The sequence below is a fragment of the Ixodes scapularis genome, unplaced genomic scaffold (genome assembly GCF_016920785.2).
Source record: "Ixodes scapularis isolate PalLabHiFi unplaced genomic scaffold, ASM1692078v2 PGA_scaffold4__175_contigs__length_147842914, whole genome shotgun sequence".
NCBI classification, from domain to species: domain Eukaryota; kingdom Metazoa; phylum Arthropoda; class Arachnida; order Ixodida; family Ixodidae; genus Ixodes; species Ixodes scapularis.
In genome coordinates, this window is record NW_024609879.1 from 143679353 (window position 1) to 143687126 (window position 7774).

The following is a 7774-nucleotide window of genomic DNA, read 5'->3' on the forward strand; positions in this document are numbered from 1 at the left end:
GTTTTGTGCAAAAGTAAGGTTTCTACCGTTATGTGGGCAGATTTCTCGAGCTTATAAATCAATTTAATTGGAAACAAAATCTAGGCGTGACACCACTAGGACTGTCCCTATCTGAACACACGCTGCTGTGATGGCATTCTTTCTCTGCAAAGCATGTTTTGTTTCTTCCTGGTTTATGGTTATCCAATGGTTATTCTCACAATAGTAGACTTTTAGCGTAGGATTGGGTGTTGCAGAACATAGCAGCTCATGTGCCTCCAAGTGCTGCTTACGAGCGGGCCAATATTTGCTTGCACCAGGAGTGTGCAGAAGCAAGATGTGTGTGAAGTGGGGTGTCAGCAGCATCACTAAGGTGGCATGACACCAAGGCTGCAAGTACATGCTTGGGAGGGCATGGAGAAATTTCTGCTTCCAAGCATTGCTGCACTCATGGGGATGCCAGCTCACTGCCTCTGAGAAACAAAGTTTCAAGAACTGATGTCTCGAAAAGCCATAGCTTGGAGGTGTGAGATGAATAGAACATGTCATTGTTTCTATTGACTCTGGGGCAAAGAAGAGAAGGGCTGCCCAGCACTGAGAGGACAAACACCAATGCCCTTTTTGTCTCTGCCTGCCACAGACTTGGCATCAACAAACACAAAAGGACGCACTTGGGGGAAAGCATACGGTACAGATTTAATGTGGAGCACTTCTGGCAGAGCACTCGAATATGCGAGCCACTTGATGAGGAAGAAATCCTCAGGGAGAATGGTGGTACCAGTGTTAGACCCATGGAAAAGCAATCATGTGGGCAGATCTGTGTTTGCGTCGAACGAACCTTAAGGGGGGGACACTACCCAGAAAAAAACAATTTCTGCAAAAAAAGTTGATTTTGAAAAAATATATTTACATCTGCCAACATCTAGAGAGTATTCTCAGAAAGTTTCATTAGTTTACACCGCATAGTTAATTTTTTTATAAATTATTTTCGACCGACCGATGCTAAAGGAAAGGTAGTGGTTTAAGCACTTTGAACACATTTTTCTAAGTTCCACTTTTTGGCATTAATTTCACTTTAGGAAAACGGATTACACAGTAGAGAAATATTCTTTGGTGGTTTTCCGGGAGAGAATTTTGTGAGGAACATGCCTGGCTGGTTAGTTTTTCTACTTAAACATTATTTTATGCTAAAAGAACTACATTTGTAAAAAAGAGCAGACATGAAAAAAAATGTAATAATTCTTATGGAGTTCTACTTATAAAAAACAATTCAATATAGCAAGATAACTAGCTGGGTATGTGCTATGGGTGTTCCTATAACTATATTACACATAAAAATCTAAAATGTTTATTTTTTTCAAAGCAAACAGACTGATTTCTATATTGTAACTTTGGTAACAAGTTTCACAATTGACATAGGACAATGAAATTTGGCAGGGATGTTCTTGCCACTCGTATAAAGTTGCAGTGCAAATTTGATTGTAATCAAGCAAGCGGTACAGAAGTTTTTCTAGGTAGTGCCCCCCCTTGAGGCACACCCATCTAGCTGTGCCTGAAGACACCATTTTACGGAATTCAAGCTTCTCCATATATATCTTTGAGCTCATGATGAACCTTATATATCTCGGAGCTGTATTTTTTGGATATTCTTACACCTCTTTTTTATTTTTGTGTGAAAAGTAAGCGAGGCAATGTTGTTTCTTGGAAAGCTCTTCATGTTCTTAATAGAAAAGTTGTGAAGTGGTTCCTGTAACAAAAAAACCTCTAAAAGTGTTTTCTTTTTTTTTCAGTTTGGCAGTTTGTTTATTTTTTTTATGCAAGGGGAGGAGGGAGGAAGAAAAAAAAGCTGCCATTTCAACTTGATGAGGCTTCTACCTCCCTTTACAGCACAATGCAAAACAGGACACCTGCTAATGCACAGGCAGAACCAAGCAAATTCATAGTAAACACTCATACCAGATTTTATACGGATTGAGAAAAGAATACTACCGTAAAATACCGAGAAAGCGCCCCCCCCAACTCAAGAGATAATTCAACCAAAATATGGGGGGGCCCTTCCTTGGTTCCGCACCAATATTCAAGATGGCGGATAAAGAAAATTGCAGCCACTAAAAGTATGCAATCTAGACTGCAGTCTTACAAAAAATGATTTCCGTAGACAGTTTCCTTGCGAACTTTATCCTTTTATTCGCTGTCGAAACCATCGAAGGATTCCTCAGAATCTGACCCAAAAACCAGGTCCACACACTCATCCCTCAGCTCGTCGCGGTCTTCCGGGACCACAACGCCGATGTCAGCGAGCCGATCGCTGACATCGCTGACAAAGAAGTGCTGACGGCGCGTCCAGCACTTCTTTCGCACTCAAAAAATTCAAATAACGCGTCGTCCACTTTCTCGCTGAAAACGGGGGCTCCGTTTCCCAACTTGCGTCGTAACTTCGACTTTCCGAAGTTCTCTTGAAGAAGCACTTCATACTTCTTGTCCCATTCGCGGATTCTCTTGCGATCAAGCTTGAACTGACGCGATGTCCAATGCACGTTCTTGCCATTCAGCCTGTGCCACTGGACGACCTCTATCTTCTTTTGCACAGTGTACGAGTGCATAGCGCACGCAGTAACGCGACTGGTTCCGGCGCCGTCAAACAACAAAATGGCGAACAAAAGGTTCACGTGGTTCACGTTTACTTTTGGATTGGATTGGATCCCTGGCTACACATGAAAACAAAACTTCCAGAACGAAACTTTTTTCGGGGCCACCGGCAGCGGAAAAGGGGGGAGGGGGGGGCGCTTACTTGGTAGTTTACGGAAATGCGAAATGTGCGGAAAAAGGGAGGGGGCGCTTACACGAGGGGGGGCGATTACGCGGTATTTTACGGTAGTTACATCAAAAGGGACTTTTTCACATTTTGTTCCTCATTCATAAACGATATCACTCTCCCACCGGGAGTTCTTTGATATTTCTCTCAAAAATCTGAAATCTGAAATTTCAACTTTTCTTCATTTTTTGTTTAACAAGGAGAAAACTTGAGAATCCAGTTGGTTCTTAGTTTAGGTCTTTTCCAGATATTTTTTCTCAGTTCGTGTTCTGAGCTAACGTTCTTCGGGATTACTAGGTGTGGCTTTTTGGATAAGCTGAAGTTATTTCTAGTATTTTATTAGCCTTTAGCATAGTATATTTTTCAAACAGTGAGTCTGTACGCAAGTCTCGCAAGTTACCCTGAAAATTGTCGAGCATGCCAAGCATTCGTTTTTAAAGAACTATTATTTTATTATAGTTTGTCATAGTAACCACAAATCTGTTGCAATGGGCCTTTGCAAATTATTCCTGTGCAGGGCAGGAAGGTGTGTCCTACTTTGTAAAAGTGTCTATTACAGCCCCAGATGGAAGTGCAATGTTGGCCGTTTTTGAAGACTTGCTGGAATTTTTGATTCCAGAGATTTTTTTCTGCAATGTTCCTCTCATAGTAACAGTCTTTTTAGTTTTTTTTTTTTTTTTAAATACCCGTAAAAATGTTTTACCGGTAGGTGTTACACAAACTGAGTAGCTTCCCTGTGAACTCTGAAATTTTGAAATGCTTAAAAATGAGACACTATATTTTATTTTATTCTTGCGAAAAGAGAAATTGATGTGTTCACTCATTGTTTCGTTTACATGGATGAATCGTTTTCGTGCGGTTGTCGAACTCTAATACTCTCATATTTTCGCTGCTGTACATTGCTGCTTGCTAGAAAATGCGGGCAAATGAAAAAGCTGCCTTTAAAGTGTTCGCGAAAAAAGTATCGCGGAGGTTAAAAAGAATTCAGTGTAGAGCCGATTACAGTATAACCCCTTCCCAACCGTATTTAAGAATTGCGATTTCCTCCAATCGAGCATGAAGTAAAACACAAACTTGATTATCTGGTGCAGAGTCTGGCTGTATGAATATTGATGCCGTTTGTTTTACTCTGTTACCAATTCTTTTCCTAAAATATGCTTTTGGTGTCCATGTCATTCTGCCGTGTTTGGGGTGAAACGGTCAAATGCTTACCTCACACAAGCGACAGTATATTTGCACATTATTCTCAACCTTGCAGGTGGACTCTGGCAACCATCGCAAGATGCTGCAAATGGCAGTCGGTTGCTTTGCAGAGAGGCTTCTTCCCACTGGCCCACTTTTGGGAGCATGCATTCTCTGTGCAGCGTTTCTGTACTTGTCCAGCATCATCGAAAGGAGTGTCTCCCATTGCATCGTATAGATCCCAGTTATTTGGATGAACACGAGCATTCGACCTTTGTGATTGCATTCACCACCACTCTAGTTGTGCAAAACAAAACCTGCGTGATGTGGTTTCCTCGCAACGCATGCTCTTGCCTCATGCTTGAGGCTACGTGTCAGATATTGTTTTTTTAATTGCATTTTTGTATTGGAAGTGCCGCTTGCGTACTCGAGTAGTGCATGATTCTTTAGAGATTTACCGCGACATTGACTCTACAGCGAGATTTTGTAGAAATTACGATCTATTGCAATGAACAGATGTCACTGCATGGTACCTCTGCAGTACCATAGCATTCCCTGCAGCCTTATATTTCGTAGCAATTCCCAGGCCCCGAAGTTGGGCTTGCTTATTGTTGCCTACGGTTATTAGGATCTGAATGGTGTGACTTATGGCGTATGCAGCTTAACACTAACAAATGTAAGGTAATGAGGGTTTCTTGGCTTCACAGTGATGTCTCTTGCTATTACCTGAAACATACTCCTTTGCAGCAAGTAACAACCTACAAATATTGAGGAGTTCATATTTCATCCAATCTGTCCTGGGAAACTCATATTCAATATGTAACAAGTAACGCCAATCGTATGCTGGGTTTCATAAAACAAAATTTTTCAGCAGCCCCCTTATCGCTTAAACTACTTCTTTACAAAACGCTTGTTCGCACTAAACTAGAAAATGCCTCTTCAATTTGGGACCCCGACACTGACGTATTAACATCTGCAGCAGTTGAAGCAATTCAAAATAGATCCGCCCAATTCATACTTACTAATTATCACTGCACTGCCAGCGTGACATTCATGAAATCATGTTTGAACCTGCCTAATCTTGCATCGCGTAGAGAAGTTTTCCGTTTGTGCCTGTTTTACAAAATCTACTACCACAATCATACTTTGCGGGACAAGTTATTAGCATCTCCTTTTTACATATCACCAAGTCTCGATCACCGACACAAGATGGGCGTACCTTCATGTAACACTACTACTTTTCACAATTCATTCATACCCCGAACCACGGTGTTGTGGAACCACCTTCCAGCGTCTGTGGTATCAATATCTGACAGCGTTGCTTTCAAAAATTGCCTTAACATTGTTCACATTTCAGCGTTTCACTAATGTGTACATATTGTTTTGCATTCATAGGTTGTTATTTATTGTATGTTGTTGCATTCTACTGATGTAACTCGCTCCCCTCTCTAATGCCTTCGGGCCCTGAGGGAACTTTTAAATAAATAAATGAGCTGCCTCGATGAAAGATACACAGTTTTCTGCATGAATGGGCTATGCTGATAAATTTTTTATTAACTTAAAGTGTGTTATCGCACAAATGTAATAGCAGCCTTTCTTAATACTTGAATTGTTCTTTGCCCAGTTTGTTCTTAAAGGGATACTTCAACGAAATCTGAAATATTCCCGTCGTGTTCAAAAATAGGTTGAATATGATCCAGAATATCCGTAAATGACAATCGCACGTTTGTATTTTGAGCCTGGTGGCTGTATTTTTCGTTATAAACGGCCCACTCTAGCAAGCGCTCGGAGAAGGCCCAGCGGAGACCACGTGACATCCAACGGAATCGTGACGTAGGTCGTCTCAAGACGAGCAAGGCTACGGCGAGGCTGACGTCGAGAGGATGGCCTAGTCGTTCCAGCCACCGAAGCGGCTGCTTTTGTACGAATTTTGAGTGACGGGTTAATCTTCTGTAATCTTGTGGGGGACAATAGCGACTTCTGCGACACACAAAAGGCATTCTCGGGAAGAGGAAAGTTCCTCCTGCCCCTCTTCTCTCGTCGTGGCCGGAGACGAGACAACCTCCGTCACTAGCTGTCAAGCTTCCTAGACGGGCGTTACAAGCGAGGCGTTAGCGACATCCACCAGGTGCTCTTTGCTAATCGTTTAATTCGTTTTAAAATTCCTTTTCGTGACTTTTTGAACAAGATATTTGTATGTTCAGTGTGGTGCTGCTTTTTTGAACACATGTAGACCAAAAAATGAGCGCCGAAATTTCGTTGTAGTATCCCTTTAAACGAACAAGTGTCGGGACACTTGTTTGAGTTTGCTTATTCTGAAGACAGTGCCGGTTTTCCAAGCTTGTCTAATGTTCGCGTGTTGGCATTGAACTTTGGTTGTCTTTGACTTGTTTTGTTTCTCGGGTCTCCCTAGCAGTGCTGGCCGAAGCAGCCTTCCGGGACGATGAGGATGGCGAGAGTGACTCCTCTTCTCTAAGGAGCAAACTGGTTGAGTTGCAACCCACGATGCGGCCACGAGAGGAGGACACGTACGACTGCGCGTTCTGCCCTTACTCCAGTCGTCATCTACACGATGTCACCCGGCACCAAAGGACGCACACGGGAGGGAAGCCTTTCCGTTGCTCCGTCTGCGAGAGGCCGTTTGGCGAAAGTAGTCAGTTACAGATTCACATGAGGACCCACACTGGGGAGAAACCATTCCGTTGCGAGGTGTGCCAGAAGGCATTTGCCAGAAGTCATAACCTGATTATTCACAAGAGAGTCCATACGGGCCAAAGACCGTACCAGTGTGGGACGTGTGAGAAAGAATTTACGCAGAGACCTCACTTGTTGTATCACGAGAGAACCCACACTGGGGAGCGGCCTTACCAGTGCGAGTCCTGCGGGAGCACCTTTAAACAGAGTAGCCATTTAAGAAGGCATCGGAGAGGAGTGCACCAGTGAGGGATCTGCGTCCTGCAGTATCTGCATGTAGGGAAGAATTTTTCCACGTTTCCTCGTGCACTTCACTGCCTCTCCGGTAGCTGCTCAAATGAAGTTGACAAGTAGAGGTAGATTCGTCAACTCCAAACATGATCGATTGCTATTAGGCATCAGTTGCGGTTGTTATCTAGCTTTCTGGGTTGTTTTCAATGGCCTTACTTAATTCCGTTTAGCACCTTGGAACTTCGGAATCATTTTTGTTTTAGGACTTAAAGGGATACTTCAACGAAATTTGAAATATTCCCGTCGTGTTCAAAAATAGGTTGAATATGATCCACAATATCCGTAAATGACAATCGCACGTTTGTATTTTGATCCTGGGTGGCTGTATTTTTCGTTATAAACGGCCCACTCTGGCAAGCGCTCGGAAAAGGCCCAGCTTAGAGCACGTGACATACAACGCAATCGTGACGTAGGTCGTCTCAAGACGAGCAAAGCTACGGCGAGGCTGACGTCGAGAGGATGGCCTAGTCGTTCCAGCCACCGAAGCGGCTGCTTTTGTACGAATTTTGAGTAACGGGTTAATCTTCTATAATCTTCTAGGGGGACAATAGCGACTTCTGCGACACAAAAAAAAGATTCTCGGGAAGAGGGGAGTTCCTCCTTCTCCCCTTCTCTCGCCGTGGCCGGAGACGAGACAACCTCCGTCACTAGCTGTCAAGGTTCCTAGACGAGCATTACAAACGAGGCGTTAGCGACATCCACCAGGTGCTCTTTGCTAATCGTTTAATTCGTTTTAAAATTCCTTTTCGAGACTTTTTTAACAAGACATTGGTATGCTCCATGTGATACTTCTCTTTTGAACACACATAGACC

General features: G+C 43.1%; 1 pseudogene; it reads left to right on the forward strand.

The window, feature by feature from the left end:
* Positions 1-6185: 6185 nt before the first annotated feature.
* On the forward strand, positions 6186-7238 carry LOC115308727 (annotated as a pseudogene).
* Positions 7239-7774: the final 536 nt, after the last annotated feature.